The sequence below is a fragment of the Dermacentor variabilis genome, unplaced genomic scaffold, assembly GCF_050947875.1.
Source record: "Dermacentor variabilis isolate Ectoservices unplaced genomic scaffold, ASM5094787v1 scaffold_14, whole genome shotgun sequence".
NCBI classification, from domain to species: domain Eukaryota; kingdom Metazoa; phylum Arthropoda; class Arachnida; order Ixodida; family Ixodidae; genus Dermacentor; species Dermacentor variabilis.
Window position 1 is genome coordinate 5,646,440 of NW_027460302.1, and position 20,861 is coordinate 5,667,300.

General features: G+C 46.5%; 1 protein-coding gene across 4 annotated transcripts in view; it reads left to right on the plus strand.

Moving 5' to 3' along the window:
- The window catches only part of LOC142567741 (osteomodulin-like), a 297,596-nt gene that overhangs the window by 233,498 nt on the left and 43,237 nt on the right, over window positions 1–20,861 (plus strand). The gene's annotated exons all lie outside the window — the stretch shown is intronic.

The following is a 20,861-nucleotide window of genomic DNA, read 5'->3' on the forward strand; positions in this document are numbered from 1 at the left end:
GATAAAGTATTATAATCAGCCGAGCCCAACGACTGGTGAGCCTTATGACATGAAATCGTTAAATTATCAAACGCCGAATCTATTTAATTTTTGTCCAGAGACAGCCCGCATAGCATTAGAGTCTGAGTATCTTATTACTATATATATATAATCGAACTTCTTAAAGGTATAACTGTTGAAGTTCATTGTGTAATCATGACATACCGTAGGTTTGCTCGTGAAAATGACCTTGACAGAACGTGCACAGACATTTAAATACCAATATAACACTGAATTGAATTTCTTTCTTAATGCGTGTGTCACTTCTACTGACCCCTTAATTTTCAGAGTGTTTATAAACAAGAGCTGCACTGCTACTTATTTTGCTGAAAGCAGAAAACATCAGCTATTTTGTATATTGAAAAAATGAGGATCACTTCTTTAGCGACGTGTTCCGAAAATTTGCACTGTATAGGTTGCTTATATGCTCTGAAAAAAGTTACTAAGTGGTAGATTTCTCCCAATTTTTGTATGCGTTATACACGGCATTTAGTTTTCTCCTGGTGTCCTCGGTAAAATATGTGGTGCACGGTGTTTTTATTTATTTGAAGTACGAAGCAGTGTTCTGAGTGACCAGCGATATATGTTTATTCTTTGTAGGTTCATTACAACCATTGTAGAAAGTTACTCATTGAAGCGATTCAGGATTTTATACTGCCGGTAAAGCAAATGTTTCACCCAGACTCCTAAAACAAGAGCACAAGAGATCGACGATTGAAATTCCTTTAAAATAGAAAGAATGTTAAACGCAATGCATTGCGAAACTTTCACTTTCTTACTGTAAATGCACGTGTTGCCGATAACTACTAAACGCCCGTTTTTCCCCGTGTTTTCGTGCATCATTCGAAATTCGTAGCTCGTTCCTCCGGTGTTCTCGGTGAGCTAAATAAGGCACTTTGTTTTTATCAGGGGAAAATTAGGGGCATGGTATGGCCAATGCGTAGGTGTTGTTCCAAATGGGTGGGTTAAATGCGCATTTTCCAGAAGAATATCTATGCAAGTAGTCCATAGCGTTATCAGTCTCTTTCGCGGGCGGTACAAAACTTAAACGGCTGCGCTGGCATAGTTACAACTACAACTGAGGTCAAACTTTGCGAACATGAGGGGAACAATACGCCAAGTTTATTTGCGATGGTAAATGCGTGTTGATCAAATACAGCTCAGATCAATACAGCATAAGCTGGCAGAGTGTTAGGTGATGTGTGAGGTCAGGAAATTTGCTCGTTAGCAGAGCGGAGCTCTCCAAATATAGCGCACATCAAACCACACGAGCTGAACCCTTCGCTGCAGCTCTGACCTCTAACTAGGGACTCCGGAACTCGGCGGGAAGTGGAGGCGAGCGATCTCACATGTTCAAATACAAGGGGGAACTGTTGCCACAAGACCGAGCCGTCGTTAATGTAGTAATTAAGCATCGGCTTAACAATAAGAAAAGTATCTGTAAGTAAGATTGGCTACCATCCCCATCCCACACACTCATCGTACACTTACGGAACTCCAGCCTCTACCCGAACCGAGGCTAGGAATCGCTTCTGTGTCGGCTGTGAGTTCCCTTCATGAAGGCTACAATAGCTGAAATTAGCAGCAGTGCTTCGTGCGATGTGTGCGGCTGTGACGTGCACGTCGAGCCGTTCTTGTGCCACTCTTTAAATCACCTGCCGCGGTCCGTCCGGGCGCTGCTCGTAAACCTTGCCTGCCACTCGATGGCCCACAAGAAATATTTCTTTCTCCTTTATTTTAAGTACCTCCATGTTTCGAAGTTTAGTACACAATTCCAAAAGGAATGCGTATCAGCCAGGAATATATATGGCTCTGGATCGATCACTTTTTACTTTCAGTGGAATATTTTTGGTTAAGCGGGCTAGCAGGGTGGGGCCGTGCCTCTACAGAGGATCGCGCCGCGTTCCTTGTCACGCAAGAGTAAGCAATTGTGAAAACGTCGACAATTATTGTAACTGTGCAAGAGAATAGATTAATTGTGAGCACAATGCGCGGACATGTTGCTCTCGCGTGTGCACAATCATCACCATCGCCTGTTGTCGTCGGTCGGTCGGTCGGTCGGTCTTCGTCTTCTAGCTAAAAGTCCTGACCACCAGCCTATTTTTATGTCCACTGGATAACAAAGGCCTCTGCCGCCAATATCCAGTTACCTCTGTCTTACACCAGCTGACACCATGTTATGCTTGCTAATTTTGCAGCTTCCTCACACCACATAGTTCTCTTCCCTCCTCTGTGGTGCTTCCCTTTTCTTGGAACCGATACTGTGGCTCTGGCATTGTTTGCCCTATGCCTTACATGCGCTTCCCTACTCAGTTTCTTCCTCTATATATGCGATAAAATATTCGCTACCCCCGTTTGCTCTCTAATCTGCACTGCTGCCCTCCTGTCTCTTAACGTTACGCTTATCATTTTTAGTTTTATCGCTCATTGTGCGGTCCTTAGCTTTTACTCAAGCTTCTTTGTTAACTTACCAGTTTCTGCCCCATATATAAGCACATGAAGAGTGCTATGATTGCACACTTTCCTTTTCAATAAAAGCGCTGAGTTGCCCCTCATGTGCCCAATTAGAGCAGAACAGGTGACGCGAGGCACTGCGATCTGCCGAGCAGGAAGAGCGGCTCCCGACAACGCCGACGCAATATATGCCTGCGCTATCGGGCGGCTCGCCAGTTGTTGCTCGCACGTGACCGCCAACTGCGCACGGGGCAGGCACGTGCCGATCGACAACGGCAGGGTTTCTGCGCCTGTGTCGCACAAACAGCAGGACAGCACAAAGCGCTTTGGTGATTTAGGCGGGAACAGCGCTGAGCACGCGGACAAAGGTGGAGGCACGCTGCGCTGGCTAACGACTGATGTATTATTGCGACGGGCAAACATTTGAATACGCTGAAGCGCCATGGTCGGAGGCATGAAAAGATAGGCAAGAGCAGGCAAGAGTCTGTCAAACGTGCACAATGGTGCATGCGCGTGGTAAATGCGCACAGGTTAGCAGACAAGTATGCAATTTCATTGTCAGATGCCGCACTGATGCAACAATCGTTTTTTTTTTTCAATCTGATATACTGCGGGCTTAGATTATTTCTAGGATCTTTTGTCGCTGTTTCTTGCGAGTACCTCGCGCTTGTCATGTTCAGGTCGGCAACCGGACAGCTTACATTGTACGCCCTGATGGCCACCCCGTGATTTGTCACGTGTTGCAAGTCCTCTCGTTTAAACACCGCTCTGTTGGACGGGCCCAAGCTTGACTACATGTAAAAAACAAAGTACACCACGTTCACGACAAAAAGAAGAAACTGGGATCGGTGTTTTTTCGTGCTTTTGGATCGATGCCAAACTAATCTCTAATCTTTCACATGAGTGCTATAGTGAGCCTACCTAAAGAGTGGAACACTAACGTGTAACGTACTGTCGTCTTTCTCGTGAATTTTTTATACCTGAAGGTTCGCATAGCGTAAAACACACGAAAATTTTTCTCAAGTTTTAAAAGAAGCCCTCACCAGGTTTCAGTCTTTTGAGCAAATAAGTGCAGCGCGTAGACCACGCAAGGTCTTAACTATGGTAACAACATGTGCGACCTTTAAGGGGCGACAGTCTGCTAAGAGTTAAGAACGTAATAAAAAAAACAGCAGGGTAGCTCGTGTTTTATCTGACGCAGATTTTAGCGGCTGGGGTGACCTTCGTTGACCTCATCAGGAATTTTCTCTGAACATACCACGCACTGGTCAGCCTATTATCCCAATGTGGAAGTTGAGTTCGTGGCAATAATATGTTAATTTATTATTGCTATTCTAATGAAAAACACTCTATATAACAACATAAGACGTCATTGAAGGCAATTGCAGCTATTTAGCGGCAGACAGTTCGACTACAGCGAGACGCGGCCAGCGCGTCCCCCTGCACTCTTCCTCGCCTTCAGCGTGCACGAGTTTCATCGCATCGCGCGAATACGTCGGTGTTGTCAGAACACAAAAGCTACGGATGATTTGTTTCGTTAAATCGTGGAGAGGCTATAGAATGGCTCATAAGGTTACCTATACGAAAACTTACGCCATCGAGTTCGCGAGTTTGATATAGCCCACTATGACGGGAAAGCCAAGATGCAGAGTAAGTGAGCTTGGCTATATGTGTGTCAGTGCCCCTTCCGCCGCACACTTGAAATTAGAATTTGAATACCTTGCAGGTTTTGAGGTAATTGTAGGCACGTGCTTGGAATGCGACTGCTGATTTATGACACGCGACGCTCTTCTCTTCCTTCTTTCTTTCTACCACTGTTATATGCCATTCTTAATGCAAGTAAGGAACTGTTGAAAGCCAGCACTGTTTTACTATCTCTGTCATTCCTTTGCTCGAGGTTTTGGGCGTCGTGAACACGATCGAAGTGCTATTAGGTTGTAATTTAGCAGTTAGCAGGATAAGGTGTTTCTACATCAACGACAGCCACTGGCAGCAACAGAACAATGGCCGCGGGCACCTGTTGCAAGGGGTGTCAATTCTGATTTGGCCTCAAACATCCGTGACGTCAGTAAGAACTTGTTGCCCTTCTTATGAGTATTTCAACACCAGAGATGACATTACGCTGCGGAGCTGATTGCTGACGCTGTCCAATGCACGCACCTACCAATATTTCCGACATCGCAGAGACAATGACCTCGCGATTTGGAAAGCTCGCAAGATGCTAAAATTGCTCTCACTATAGAGAGGCCTTCCGGCGAGGTTTGCAGGCAGAACGCACGGGTGCTTGATAAGGAAGAAGAGCGCCAAGCTGAGGAAACGCTGTCAGCATGCAGTGCAGTCCATTGCTGTGATACCTGTTGGTGTCGATGGAAATGCCAAGGCGGCGGATGAAAATTTTGGGCCAAACCTTACATATAGAAGCGATTATCCAGCGAAGCTGTCGATCGCAGACAGAGCAACTATGGCCAAACTACGTGTCCAGAAACATTCTCTTTAATTTGGAATTCGGCCCCATGAAACTCCAAGGGGGTGGCAACTCACGTTTCTGCCGCTTGGACGCAGACTAGAACGAACTAGCTTGACGTTTACTGGCGGCCTCTGGTACGCGACCTTCGTCGGTCGCGCTCGCACTCGACGTCGACGATCGGACTTCGGGGGCAAAGTCGCTCGCCGCATCATCCGCTTTCGCACGTGCCCGTTGTCGTTGGTTATAGTCGCGCCTTTGCTGTCAACGCCTCTCTTCGTACTCCGCTTGTTGTTCGGCCATGCGCACAACGGGCGGTCTTCCCACTTTTCCCATTTTTGTTGCAGTTGCAACTACTTTCATTGGGTTACCTCTGCAATGCACAATCCTGTTCTTACACACCACGGCGACTGTTCGGCGAACATCCCCGTGTTTTCCCGCCACAACTGCCGCGCCGTTGCAATGAGGGCAGACGACAGCAGCCGGCAGCAACGGCGGCGAGCGCTGGAAATGGCGTGTCCGTTCTTCTGCGCCATACTATCGTTTGTTATCTTTTTGTTCACCTTAAGGACGTTAGCTAGCTCAGATAGCCCCCTACAAAACCGCGCAGCGCCGCCATCTTTTTGTTCGCTTTACGGAAGTTAGCCAGCGAGGATAGCCCCCCTACGAGAGCACGCATACGGCTCATTCATTCAGTACTGTCAAGCAAACAGCTTCGCTGTAAAAGCACGAAGTGGAAGCGCCACAGCGCAATCGTTTTTGCTCACGCGAGAGCTTCCGCCGTGTTCAGCACCTGAGCTCGTGCCCGAAATTCGATTACCAGGCGGGCCGGTTGGATTAAGCGGATGACGTAGCCGCGCAGAGAACAGCCGCAGGAGCATGGGTAAGCCAGCGGCACCCGGTGGTGCCCGACGAAGGCTGAGAAAAGAAAAAAAAAAGGTTAAAGAACACAACCACCAATAGTAGAGGGCGTTCGGTGAACACCAAGCATTGAACACCAGGTATTTTGAGTTTGTGTTTAATCTTCTTAATTCCTTCTTAATCTTCTAATACCTAAATCTGCTTTAATACCTCCTCAAAAGACAAAACTGGCGATTTCTTTCGGTATGTACATTGAGGGCTGGTACGAGCTTCTAAAAAACTCAGACAATCTGTTCTGCTAAATGAAATTGTGGAAAATGTAACTTCACCACTAAACTAATTTCATAGTGCAAGAAAATAAAAAAAGAAAGCGAACATTGCAATATATTAACTTTCTTTTGTAAGTGTGACTAAAGAAAATTAAAATTTATTAGCATTTCTTGAAGGACGAACATTTTTGAAGATTTTACGGGACCTGAACCTACACACTCCCTTCTTGAAATATGAAAGCGTGCAGCTGCATATATATATATATATATATATGAAGCAGCTGCCACCGGAGTGCCAGCTGCTGCAAGGCAACGCAAACGTAATAGAGAAGAACCGATAGTTTCGCCTGTTCTCGTCACCGCAATTTGGAAGCCGCCCTCCGGCGGCGCATTCACTGCAACGCTCACGCTTTCGTATCGCGCGCGACTGTGCACGTGCAGCTCGATTCCCAGAAGAGGTGTTTGCCAGGGCGAGCGTGCTTCCAAGAACCTGACGCGCGTGACTCTGGATTCCGCTCACCACTGCCCAAATTTCAAAGGATTTTTTTTTTTCAAATAAACAGTACCATGAACGAGCTTAGATCTAGGTTTTTTTAGACAGCTCAGTTTTCGGGACGGGTTCATATTTTGATTAGATAGCCAGAGAGAAAACTGCGCCAGACTCAACTCCAGTTGAGAGTAACGCGCTTAACTTTCTTTCGCTTCTTCTTTTCAATTTGTGCTTTATGGTACGGCACGTAAAGAACTTGCTTCCTATTATTCCTATATATATATATATATATATATATATATATATATATAATCTTTTGTTCAGAAACAGGAGGCACGTACTATACGGTGAAGCGAGCTCAGTGTGCGTCCGCACAGCGGAGGAGCGTGAGCAGAGCCGGCTCGAGAGGCTTTTGATGGATTCATTTATTGCACTCGCGAGGGCACTCGAGAGTTCCCGACTTTTATCTCATTCGCGCAGAAGTCACGTACGATGACTACACAAACCGCGCTTTCTTTCATTTTATTGGATGCTTTTCAAAAGAATTCAAAAGTCAGAATCATTACAAAAACCGAGTTGACTCGGGCAAACATTTCTCGCATTTATTATTCTTGCGCAATCCATTTCACGATAAATGTCGACGTTTTTGCGATCAGCATTGAAACAATGTAGCGCCGTGTAGTAATGCCAAATTTTTCATTTCTGTTTAGCTGACTCCTTAAATTTCCCGTTACTGACATCTCCACTACTCTGTATTTAACCCTCTTCTCTCTATCCATGTTCTGGTCGCAATCCCTTCGCTTTTTTCTCCACGCTCGGCTGATTTTCATGCAGATTTCTTCGCTGTAGCTGACTTCTTCAATTTCCCGTTACTGACATCACCACTGCTCTGTAGTTAAACCCTCTTCTCTCTATCCATGTTCTGGTCGCATTCCCTTCGGTTTGTTCTCCACACTCGGCTGATTTTCATGCAGACTTCTCTGTAGCTGGCTTCTTCAATTTTCCGTTGCCGACACGTTCACTTCTCGTTCTGCTTTTCCATCTGGCCACCTACCCAGTGGCACACACCTATTGTGGAGGATTTGGCGAAGAATGTTCACACGAGCTCCAAGCACTCGCCCCAAGGTGTGCAGCGTGGCGCGTGCCCGGAGTGGCTCACACCCAGTGACCAACGTAGGTGTCAAAGAGGCACGGCACAAACAGGCCATGAATGGCGCCAAGTTCGCAAGTATGCTTATCGCATTAAAACGCTGCGTCTTTGGGCTGCCATGGTTGTTATTCACTTAGATGGAAAGCACGTATAGCGACGCAATTTGTCATTACTCTACAGGCATGTGGTTGCAGAAGTCGGTTCGCCATCTACCGAAAGGGCCAACAACTTAGCAGACGCAGCGTCGCTACCCGGAGTTTGTTTATTCGGTGGTGGGTTTCGCCGCCTATGCTTTTCGCGCGATACCATGCGCAATTAAGAGAACAATACTATCGACTTGTTCGGCAAGGGATGTCATCTGGCTCGACAGAGGGACTGGCGCCGTCACAGTGACGCGCTGTTTTTTTTTCTTTCTGTTTTCGGCACAATGAGCATTATATGTAATGGGTCTCGTCGGGCCTCTTAGGCGACACCGGAGGTGCTGATATACCCTGCGGCTACTACGTGTCGGCGGAGTACGTGACCAACAGCATTAGGCGCGCTGTCAACGACACATCTAATATCTCCCGTCCCTGACAGCGGGCGTTTTCTCGTGGAACGCATGGGCATCTGCGCTCGCTTTTCCGGTGCGGCGCATGGCTTTAGAGTGTCCAAATGTGTCGTCGGATAATTTGAAAACGCAAAGTCCCACAGCTGCGCCGCCCCTACATGTGTTAAAATCGGTGTAAAAGTATAACTCGAAGAGCGGAAGAGTGAAACAGAACATCTCTCATAGGCGTACGTCTGACCTCATTATCATCTTCGAAGCGTAATCGCAGAAACTGTTTACGCTCTGCATATGTCACAACATTAAAGGGACACTAAGCAGAAACGCTTAATCAGCTTACAATGATAAATTTTTAAACATATTTTTTGCTAGTTCTTTATTTATTTTAGCTATCTATATTGTTTATTTAGCTATACATTGTCTGGTATGAAGGAAATAAATGCAGATGCAACTGCCTGAAGAAGGCCCCTCTAGCCGTTTATTGCTCAGAGACCGAAAGGAACAAGCACCCGGTGAAACAATACAATTTAGCAATTGTACTCCGATTATTGTGGCAAAATGAAGGTCAGGTAGATTTTTCGAGTTTAGCGCCGAAATCTAAACCCTGCTGCCACGTCAATTTGACATCCCGGATTTCAGTGTATCATCTCGTATATTTGGTGTAATAGCTTAAAAGAGTCGCAATTTCGCGCCACAGGCGAAGCGCCGACTGCGATAGCAAATCATTAGACAGGTATACGAATTAAGGATAGTAGTTTCATAGGCCATATAAACTCGTACGCAGTGGCGTAACTAAATGAACAACCATGGCGTCACGCGCACACAGGCTAACATGAGCACATCTCACTCGATGTCTAGCTGTCAAAACGCTAGCGCGAGGAAGCGCGGCAGCACCAGTGAGCGAAATGACCTTCGTGCAGCCTCTCGCTTCGACGCGAACTAAGCGGCGAGAACACAGCGCACACGGAGCTATCAGCCCTCGGCGCGAGTAGACTGCGTCCCCATCGCAGTTCGCTTTCAAGATTGGGCTCCTGTGGCCACGCGACACGCAGCCGCCGCCGCAGTAAAACGCCCCCCCCCCCACCTGCAACGTTACGCACAATGCAACGTTTCCTCCCCGCCTTCCTCCCTTACGTAGGCGAGGTGGAGCCACCATTCTCGGCTCACCCTCGAGCCCTTTCAGTCACGCACACAGCATGCGGTGCGCGGGCATGATTTTATCGCTGTTGGATTTTACACGCAACATCACGGCGATGCCTCCGAGGACGACTACGGGGGAAGTGCGCCTGGAGTGTCCACATAAGTGCTATCGCAATAATAAAAGTCATCAACTCTTGCCAATATCAGTCTTTGCCCGTTTAGAAAACAATTTAGTCCATAATTTCCTATAACCAATTAACTAGGCCCCAGCAGGTGCTGTTGAAGCCAGTGATGTCTCGACGAGTCGATGCCGGAACCTGAAATCAAACTTTAAAAATTAAGTCCTGCAACATTACAGATTAAAGCTGGAATATAATTATGGGCACGATTATGAAGAATTTTTTTTCTTCGAAAGGCAACATATTTCGTGAAATTTAATGCAGCGGTTCCTGAGACAAACGATTCCTCCCGCTCTCATATATGTATATAGAAGCTTCCGAACGAAAGCTTCCATTTAAGGTGGAGGTGCCAACAATGTGTCACTTGTGCGCTTTTTCTGGTTTTTCAAGCCTCTTCGAACGACAGCACTAGCCCTATTGAAGAAGATCGACACGCCACGTACCTTTATCCTATATGGTCACATTGGTGTATATGATAACACACAGGTGCGAACACAGAGAGAAAAGTCATAAGGGAGAGACAGGAAGGTTAACCAGGCTGAGCCCGGTAGACTACCTTGCACTGGGGAAGGGGGATTGAACGAGGAGAAGGAAGAAAGCAGTTCAGAGTGTCCACTTTCACACAAGCGTTCATCGCCGACTCACTCACAGGTGGTCATACAAGCTGGTACATTTCAAGAAACGCACCAGCGCTTCGTGGCCCTGCACATAGTAGGCGCACGGGCCCGAAATCTTCTCTGTGAAAGGACGCTCGTCGAAGAGCCCCAAAGCTGTCCGAAGGGCACTCCTCTCGTCTTCGTATGTTGGGCAGTGGCGTAGGAAATGTTTCCTTGTTTATTCGACACCACATGTGGTACGATTGGGACTATCCACCATTCCAATTAGGAATGAGTTGGCGTTTGTGAAAGAAACTCCTACTCGCAGGCGGCACAGAAGCATTTCTTCCCATTTGGATCGCATTTGGATGCGGATCGATGGTATATAGGCGCCGGTTGGTGAACTCCGGTGCGTTCCATTTCATTCGAGTAATATTATGGCCAAGACTGCTGAGATGACGCGCTGCATCCGTTCTCGACAATGGTATTATGATGATTTCGCATTCATCAAGTGCCTCAGGGGCAGCTTTGTCGTCATTTTCATTGCCAATAATGTTGCAGTGCCCAGGTAGCCACTGAGGTACAATGTCGTGGCCTTTGTCCACCGCTTAATGGTACGTAATCGTATCTCTGCTACCAATTGTTCATGGGGACCGCGGCACAGACCTGATAAGAGTGATTGCAGGGCTTCTTTTGACTCACAGGATATATAGCCCAGAGATTTGGTGACTTTTCTTGTTCATATAGCGCTGCACTACGGAGGGCGGAAAGTTCGGATGCTGTGGATGTTGTGACGTGACCTATCTTGAACTTGTTACAGATTGACATCGACGGAATGACTACCGCACCAGTAGAGCTGGTTAAAATAGGAGAGCCGTCTGTATAAATGGGAACTCTATTGGAATAGGAATCATACAGCCGATGTAGAGCGGCTTAATTCAGGGCAGTAGTTGGCAAGCCGAACTCATTTCCAACTCTCGGAACAGAAAGCCGCACTTGTGGCTGCCGCAGACAGCACAAAGAACATGGCGATCTTGCAGCAGCTGTGAAATCGGATGGAAGAGAGGATCGGTACGAGGCTAAAATGCCCGAAAAAGTAACCTCTGGTCTACTTTCGCTGAGAGTAGCAAGGCCTTCAGACTGGAGTCGGTAAAGGTAACGGAGATGATTTCTAAGGGTGTCTGTGACAATATACGTACCGATAGGATGTTCCCTGGCGATGGAAATTGTCGCGGCTGTTGAAGCGCACCATGGCAGGCCCAGAGATGTTCTAAGCGCTTTAGCTTACATGCTCTCAAGCACTCTGAGATTTGGCTTCCGTGTGCTTGACAGCATCGAAGTGCTGTAACTCAAGAAAGCCATGAAGAGCGCCCTCCATAGTAGAAACATAGAGCACACCGACGGTCCCCATGCTTTTTCAGCTATGGCTTTCAGAAGGTGACTGATTGATAGTAATCTCTTCTTAGGTAGGATACATGGGGGCTCCAGGAGAGGTCGCGTTTGATAATGATCCCTAAAAAATCAATGGGTTATCTTGTACAAGATACGCTGGTCATTATTTAATAGATACCGGGTATTTAGTCATCGATTTTCGCCTGAAGGCGACTAATGCGCGCTTTTCTGTTGAAACTCCGAGGCCTTGTCTTGGAAGATAAGTAGACGTCATCGCTGCAGCATTTCGCAACCTTGCGCGAACCTACGGCCGAGTTACTCTTGAAGCCCAGATGCAGATGTCATTAGCGTAAATTGACATACTGACCAACTCTGGGAGAAATTCCTCCAGCCCAGTCAAAGCCAGGGTGAACAAAACCGGGTTGAAAACGCAACCTTGTGGAACTCGACGGCTGGTGTAGTGGTCGGTAGCTTGACCACCCTCGGTGAATATAAAGAAGCTCCTTTCGGTCAGGTAGCGCCGAATCCACCGAAAAGTGCGGCCTCCTATTGCAGCAGTCACGAGCGCGTGAAGAATGGCTTCGTGAGATATATTATCATAAGCGCCGCCCTCACATCTAAAAATAGCGCTACAATGATGCGTTTGGATGATTTCTGTTGTTGGATCGAAGACACAAGATCAATGATGTCGACCGACAAACGGCCGCGTTGAAAACCTGTCATCGCGTTTGGATCATCGCGTTTGTAATGCTCAAGAAACCACCCGAGGCACGCGAGGATCATTCTTTCCGTGAGCTTGCCAACACAACTTGCTGGAGCAATAGGTAGATATGATGTCAGTTGAAAGCGAGACTTTTCATGCTTTCAGATTGGCACAAGACGGCTACCCTTCCGCTCAGAAGGAACGAAGCTGTCACTCTATGAAACGTTGAGATGACGCGGTAGGGTCTGTCCTGCTTCATGGTCAAGGTGGCGGAGAGCAGCGTACGTGATGTAGGGTCCGGGCGAAGAGAAACGCCTGTGCATGGCTAGAGAAGCCTCCAGTTCTTCCATGAAGGAAGGTTCATCCATTGTCGAAACTTTCATGAAGGGAACTTCGTACAATTCAAGATTCTTCGGTTGCTCTCTGTCAACTGCAATTACCTCACAAGAGTCTTCCCCAACATCTACTTCTCGACAGCCTTGGGGTAGAGCCAGTGCCTTAAAGGGGTGGCGCTGCTGAGAAGAGCGAGGGCCCTGGGGAGTTCGCCATACGCGAGGAAGAGCTTTGCGTGAGTCCAACCAGTTGCAGAATGATTGCCATCGTTCATTGTCTAGTTTGTCCATGGACTAAGTATTTTCTTCTGCGTGCGTCAGGCTCCCCTAAGCACTATTATCGACTTTCTGCGTGTATATCTCCTTTCGGCGTGCCGACGTACTGCATGAACCCTTTCTAATTCAATGTCAAAGCCCGTGCGAGTAGCTGGGCTTGAGAAGCAGCGCGTTGCAGCATGCATCGCGTCCGCAATCACAAGTTCTATGCTACATGCAAGGCCGACCTTGCATTCAGCGTTCACAGAGGCTTGAAATGTGGGCCAATCCGTTTGTTCGAGGCACCATAGGTAAACACATACTGCTTAGACCTTTGATGGCAACGTAAGTAGGAGTATGGTCACCTCCACGTGTATCCAACTCAGTAAACTGGCTGACGCTCGACGTAAGGCACCGTGACACCAAATTCAGACCTAGGCAGCTGCTGTACGACACACTTAAGTATGTTGGGGTGCCTTCATTCAAAAGGCATAGGTCGTGGTCCGAAGCAAAAGATACAAGAGTCCTGCGTCTTAAATTGATTCTTGTACTTCCACAAACTGGGTGATGAGCACTAAAATCTCCTGCGATTATGCAAGGACTGGAATTCGTCAAAACAATTTCAACACTTTCGCGGTCGAAATGATTTGATGGGGAACTGTAGCTTCCGGTGAGTGTGAAGGAGAGCCTCTTCTTCTTTATGCTGGTTGGCCTGGGCCACGTAGCTGAGCTCCTTGCGAACATCAACTAGGACCTTGCTGCTTTTATCACAGGTGGCGAAAACATAAGCTTCGTATCCTGATAGATAAATAAATAAATAAATAAATAAATAAATGTCATGATGTTTGTAAAATTTCGGTCACAGATGACAAGCCTCGGGAACCGATTTGCGTATACAAATTGATAAAAATCAGAAATACGTGATTCCGGGACTCGCATTCCACTGAAGAATTGAGGCATTCTTGACTTCTTCTTTCAAGGGTCGCTGCTGCACAAGTAGGCGAGCCATGTTTCTAAGTTTCTAATGCAAGCTTTGAAGCACAGGAGCAAGAGCATCCAATACTTGTAAACCGCATCTAGCAGTCGAAGTTAGTGCATTTCCCAAAAGTGTGCGAATAGCAACCATTAGCCACTTCAACAATATAACCACCTGCATGCCCTGTTCAGGCAACTTGTTGGAAGCAATAGGTACGTTTGATGAAGGCGATGTACACCGCTCAAGCTCAGCAGGTGGGCGTGCATTCGGCAGTGCAGACAGGCAACGTCATAAGCACTTTTCTGGGCTTCACTATGACGAATAACGTTGTGTCTAATCTCGCGCAAAGACTGCTGTTCTACGATTCGAGGTGATGAAGCGGGACCAGGTTGGCGCTGTGGGGCCCTTTCGCTTTCTTTGGCGAACGTCGGCGATGGCGGCGGGACCGTCGTTTTTTCACAGAATCGGCTCCTTCCTGTGCGTAACCGGTGCTTCCCGGTGTAATTTCTCAACGTGGCTTCATGCGAGCCTTCGCAGTTTCTACGCTTAACTGCAGTTGCTTAGCAGGATTCCGTAATATGGGGCTCAGCGCAGCGCGCACATACTGCCATGTTGTTACTAACACCTCTGACGTGATCCAACCGAAGCCACTTGTGGTACTGCAGAGGTTTCCGAATGAACGGTTTTAGGGGATGGCGAAAATGTATCATTTCGACATGAGATAGTATGGTGTCACCCTTGAAGACTATCTTCACACCGTCAATTGCCAATGCGAGATACCTGCATAATGGCAGCATCAGAGCAGCTGTCTTGATTACGATAGGTAAGTCTTATTCAGTATCAGAACATTTACGTCGTAGATGACACCTGTTGCTGTATCCTTGTCTACTGGAATGTGGGAGCGCACTCTGTTGCTTTTCAAATCGGCTACAGTATGCAAGATGTCAAAAGCCGCTGAATGCACATAAACGGCGAGTATGTTCTCGCGAGTGTTGATTCTTATACCGGTTATCTCATTTGGTACTAATCTTTCAAGGAAGGTGGAAAGAGCTCCACCTTCCTTGAATTCTGGGTACAGGGTCACCAAAACACTTTTGGGTGCAGGGTCACCAGAACACTTGCAGCACAGTGCAGCACTCGCATTAGTGCAGTTTCTTGAAGAAGGGAAAATATCTGAAAGTTATTATATTTTATAATTGTAACTATAACACTCATCATGACTGTATTTCTTGAAGCGATTCATATTTTTTTACATTTTATTATATATGGGTCTTGTGTATTCGTTCATGTTATCGTATCCTTTAGGTTTGTATGTGTGTGTCTTGTGTGTGTTTATGTGCACAGTGTTTTCCACCAACGGTGGTCTCGTTGTGTACGTCAAGATGAACACTTGAATGTTTGCGAACTGCTCAGGGACAATTGTTTCTTTTTGTGTGTGTGTGTGTGTGTATGTGTGTGTGTGTGTACGTGAACTTTAGAACTGTTGCCATTATAGTCCTATAGTTTTCTATTGTCTCTCTGCCGCTTTCTTTTGAACTCATCTATGAATTAGGAGAAAAAAATACCCGGCATCGTCCCATTACAGGCACTAAGTTCATAATTGTTGATTGCACACTGTTGATAAAAAATAAAACGGGGCTTGTAAACTCTTGTGTCCTAGTGACACTCATCCTGGAGTGTCGGCCAAGACTGGGCCAGTAACCCATGAAGGGAGTAGCTTAAATAGTAAAAATACAAACATGGTAGGCGGCCCTAATCTTAGACTTAGGTGCCTCGTAGTGGCATTCGCACCTCGACGTTGGTGTTCTTTAGTTTAACTTTAGGCGAACGCGACACACGAACCGAGCTCGGAGGCAATTGTTTTCAGTTGCCTCCGAGTTCAGGCAATAATTAGCCGGTTAAATATCATGTCACCTTATTATGTGTGATGTCATTAGAGACGCCATTGCTTCCGCTAGCTCGGTAATCAGTAATTTTTCATTAATTCTAACTATTCCAGACACTTCAGTAATACAACTTGTAACTAAACTTACGTTCTGATATCATATCTATAATGAAACCTATGACTTTTGCACTGCACTATTTTTTTCTATTTGTTTCTAATTTATTATGAATTTCGCACTAGGTAGTCTCAGTGATCTTTAATTACTTCTGATTATTAAAGACACTTCAGTAACTCAACTTGTAAGTAAACTGATGCTCTGATCACGATATGTATAATAAAACGCATGCCTTTTCTACTGCACTATTCTTTTCTATTTCTTTCTGATTTATTTTGAATTTCTTCCCCAATCGTTTCGGGAGGTAAACCGGAAGTGCTGAGCAAAAAACAAGAGTGTCACTGGACGCTCGTGCCACTAAAAATAATTAAAATGGAGCTTAATAGAGGGCGTTTTCTTTAAGGTGCCTATGTTGTTTAGGGAGACGAAGGTGCTGACGTTATATCTTCATGTTTCTGCCATGATTTATTTATTAATTAGGCACGACAGAGGTACCTTTGATGGCGCTTAGTTTTTATAAAAAAATCTATGGCAAGAAATCCGGAGAATTTTATGGCACATACCTGGCTCCCCGAAAATGGGGTAAGCTAGATATATGATGGTTATTAAGTATTTGCCCCAATATATTATGGTCACTCTCGAACAGCTTTCATAGTACAGAAAGAACACACATGAATCGGTAATTTGTCATAAAGTGTTGATTATCTAATTTGTAAATGGGGCGTAGTCTCGTTATGTTCAAGTGATCTGGAAATAACATTCCTATAAGTGATGTCAAGTGTTTTAGATACGATTTCGTAAAAGATATATTTAGTGGCTAGGGATCTATCATGATCACTAGCAGTAACGTTGTTCTTGACTTTGTGCTCTTGTTGGATGATTTAAGAGGAAACAACAGGGGCGAGTGCTACTGAATTTGTATGGCTAAACTTGTTTCCATAGGAGAGAACAGGGATTTGCTTCGTTCAGAGTGCTGGGTACTGGCGACAAAATATTTATTCAGAAAGTTCGCTGCTTCGCTGTCTCTCAAGATGTCTGAGGTTGTCGTTGTATTTTGTCGCTCAGTTATCTTAGAGACCAGATTCTGAATTTTATTCCGTTTCATCATGGGGACATTGATAGTTTCAGCAAATAACTGTTTTTAGTGATTATATTTGCCCACATTAATTTAATATTTACGTTGCTTTGTATGTTTTTGTAATCTGAGAGGTAGCTTCGCGTTCAGGAATCGTACAAGAAATCAGATATTTATTGTTCGCGTTATAACTTTTAGCAGGGCAGCTTTTATTCACATTCTTCCTATATTCCTGCTCCTCTGGTTTCGCAACCTATACACGAATGATGGGCTTGTTGGTTAGGCATCATGACGCGCCACAGCGCAGAGACAGAAAGACAGCAAGAGATAACAGACTAGCACTAACCATCAACAAATGCTTCCCTCCCGCGATTGGTGTTTGTGCTGCAATTTATCGCCGTTTGAAATGCCCGAATCACTTTCCTAGGAAGATTAACGCCTTATCTGGAACGCGCACAGACGGAGTATTCCGACCAAGAGAAGCAAACCTCGATAATGTTACTGCCTCTTTTCGCGTGGAAGTTTATCGCTACTTCTCGTGACAAAACTACACTGAGCAAGAAATAGTTCTCAGTGGCGCGAGCAAGCCATTCATCGCACGCATCTTGTCCTTTTGATCTGGTTACACTGTCGTTACTTACACAGCTTTGCGTACTGTTGATCCCAAGAATGGGAGAAGCAAAATGCCAGGTTACCAAAGCAGGCCACGAAAGAAACCGCGCTTCTTTTTGCACATTCTGCATGTAGCTGCTTCCTCACAGACTACAACGCTTGGCAAGCTTATGAAGTGTCTAATCCATATTGACGTTCTGGCGAGTTCCCTCTTTGGCTAATAGAAGCCCTACAGATCCCGTCAGGGTGACTGAATGGTCTCTCCTTTGCCGCCGCTCTGTGCAGGGTGGGGACAACCTTTAGAGGGGCACTCACCACTTCGAATTGTTTTTCTCGACGGCCGCCGCCATTGCGGATCTCACTTCGCAAGGCAAGAGGTGCGAGGGAGCAACTGCTGTCGTTTGGCCGCTCCGTTTTTCAGTGAAATGACTGGCTGCTGCGCACCCATGTGCACGAACAGTTCAAGAAATGGTTGGGAACTTTCCCATATTCCCACAGAGCCCAAGAAAAAGCTGCAGTGGATCGTGAAAATTAGGCGGGACCTCGTGGACATGCGGTCAAAAGGTAAACAAGAGCGCGGAGAAGTGGTGGCCAATCTCATCGATGACTTCATGATGATTTTATATGGCTCAGATACGGACATTTGCGGCATCTGCGAGCTGAAATTATCACCATCAACAATGGCTCGAGCATCGTCGGCTTTTTTTGTTGGCGCCTCTCGGTGCAAATGCGCGAACGCGTTCGTCGTATTCATCCACAGCTGGTTCCGTTGCCGCTCATCATCTCAGCGTAGAATTTCACTTCTCTCGTCGTAGTGGGGAGGCCGCGTTTACGCGGGTATGAGCCATTCATTGTTTTACGTGACGGACGCATTTAGTAATAGAGATGATACGCGAATGTGTGCGCGTACCTATATCGTCAAGATGACCACAGATCAGGAGAATAAATATGTTCGTGCCTTTGTTAAGAATTCTGTGTCACCTTTGTGTCGTGCGCTAAACAGCTCCGCTGATCGTGCAGAGTAGAATGGCTCATGCATTTTTATTCATCCAAGAACTTGAGAGAAATGAATACAACATCCTATTCTACATCGGCGGTTTTCCTTTGAAGGAGATGCTGCCAGCTGTTGCAGGATGTGGGCAGTGCAACACTGCCTTGTTAGGCACAGGTGGCAGCGAGCACGCGCATCTGACTCCCAGAAAAAACATAGGCCTGAAGGTGGCAACCTCACATATCCAAGGGAGAATGTTTTGCTGACACTGAAATCAAGCGAATAACATCTCAGGGGCATAAGTTGGACTGCGAGGCTGTTTGACTTGAGGTCCCCTCTGAAAGCTGCGAGGCTGTGACTGCGTATTTGAGAAAAATGGTGCACACTTGCATCAGTCTATTGAGAAGCTCCTCATCTAGAGTTATGGAAGGCTGAGGCTTCGCATACGGCGTCAACGAATGTGGAAGCAAAACATGTGCCGGGGACCTCCAGGATGGTATGCTATGGTAAAACTTTATTCAGGTCTTTCCGAACGCCTGTCAGCACGTAGCGGGCCGCTCCCACGTTGGCACAGAAAGACCGAGCCTCTCTGCTGCGTCGTGGGCCTGGTGGACAGCCCATAGCTGTGCTTCCAGATCAGGCGGCTTAGGCAGCTTCGAATTTAACTGGACTGTTTGTTTTTACAGCGGGCATCGGTGGTCTTCTTTAGAACATTTTATAGTTTTATTATATTATTTTGTGCTCACAGAGATTGGCCTTATTTATAGCAAGATAACGCATGTACAAATAAACGAAACATTGTAATCTTTGAGGTAATTAAGGTTGGGACTTTTGCAGGGGGGTTTATCTCAGTGAAGGATGATGATTGTCGGAGCGATGCAAGACACAGCGTCAGTAAAGCGGAGTTCGTCAGAGATGCTTCACTGCTGCTTCGATCGGGCGCTTTCATTATAAAGAAAGTTAAAAATACAGGCGGTCTATAACAGTAACAACGTGGTTATTACTCTATGTCACTTTCTACCCTCATAGACATCTCTAAGAAGTTTCTTTTGTGCTTTCAATGGTAGGGCAAAAAAACAACGCAAAATTCATTTATGTGAACGCTGTTTCGCATTCTGCGTCAGAATAAAGGGAAAAAGAGCGATCTGACAATCCTTGATGCTCCCTCCCTCAAGTTTTGTCAGACCTACGTGCGCACGCGCCATAGATGGCAAAAGAAAGCAGGTTTACACGGTGCATGCCGAGTACAAAGAGCACAATGGCAAAAAATGATGGCTCTCCCGCAAGCGAGAGTAGATGTAAGCATGAAATGGCAAGCGGTGAAGCAGAATGGTGGGAGATGATACTAGCCACAATCTTAAAATGGGCGTACTTCATGTTCGCAACGGCACACCTCACCACACCACACCGCGTCACGCCATAGTATGCACTGGTCCATATCGACGCTGCCCAGCTAGAAGAAAAAAACTGGCTGAAGGCCTCACGACAGGCAGCGAAAGACACCAGGGAGACAGAGCCAAGCTAGAAGCGGCTGAAGGGGGCGACGCAGAACACGCGCCGTGGAACTCGCGGACCACTGGCGTTCAAAAGAGCACAAGCAACCCTCATCTCGGCGCAAAAAGATGACAGTGAAGTGTCGGGTGCCCTGTATCGGCCTTTTGAATGTCGCTATTGGAAATGACATATAAAATTTCAGCGTGCGAGAAGTTACAGATTCAATGATAATGTGAACAAATATTAGAAAGAACTCGGAAGCAACATTTCTGTAACTGCGGTCCTGTACAAAAGGTTTAGGGCCAGAGACTGCATTTGCGGATGTTTTGGCTGTTTTCCGGATGATCTCGTTTTGTTCTCGCAACTTGCCTGGGGGTTCTCGTTGGAATGCCCGGATAACGGCTGTAGCTTTTGGCACAAGGTCACTTGAAAGTCACCGGCAACAGGACCTAAAAGCAATGGTTAAAAACTGCACCGAGCAGCTGACAGGCCGCACGGCCACCGAGGAGTCCACTGAAGAGAAGTTGGGGGGACGGAAGACAGCGTGCGACAGCTAAATCAATGTAGTTTGAGCCTGCAAACAGTTTTTGAGCACCGACATCCATATTCTGACCAGTCTCTTTTGCGTGAAATGCCTTTGGTTGCAAAAAGCCCATGCGCATGCGCTCGCTAGCAGAGCGCTCCCTATAGGAGGGAGCTATGTAATGGCGGACTTAGTAGCAGATGACGCGGTTGTCCCCGCCCTGTACGGAGCGGCGGCGAAGAAGAGGCCATTCCGGTGCCCTTGTTTGTGCACGTTCGTCAGGCAGAGATCTTCAACATGGCGATTCTCAGTCGCGTGT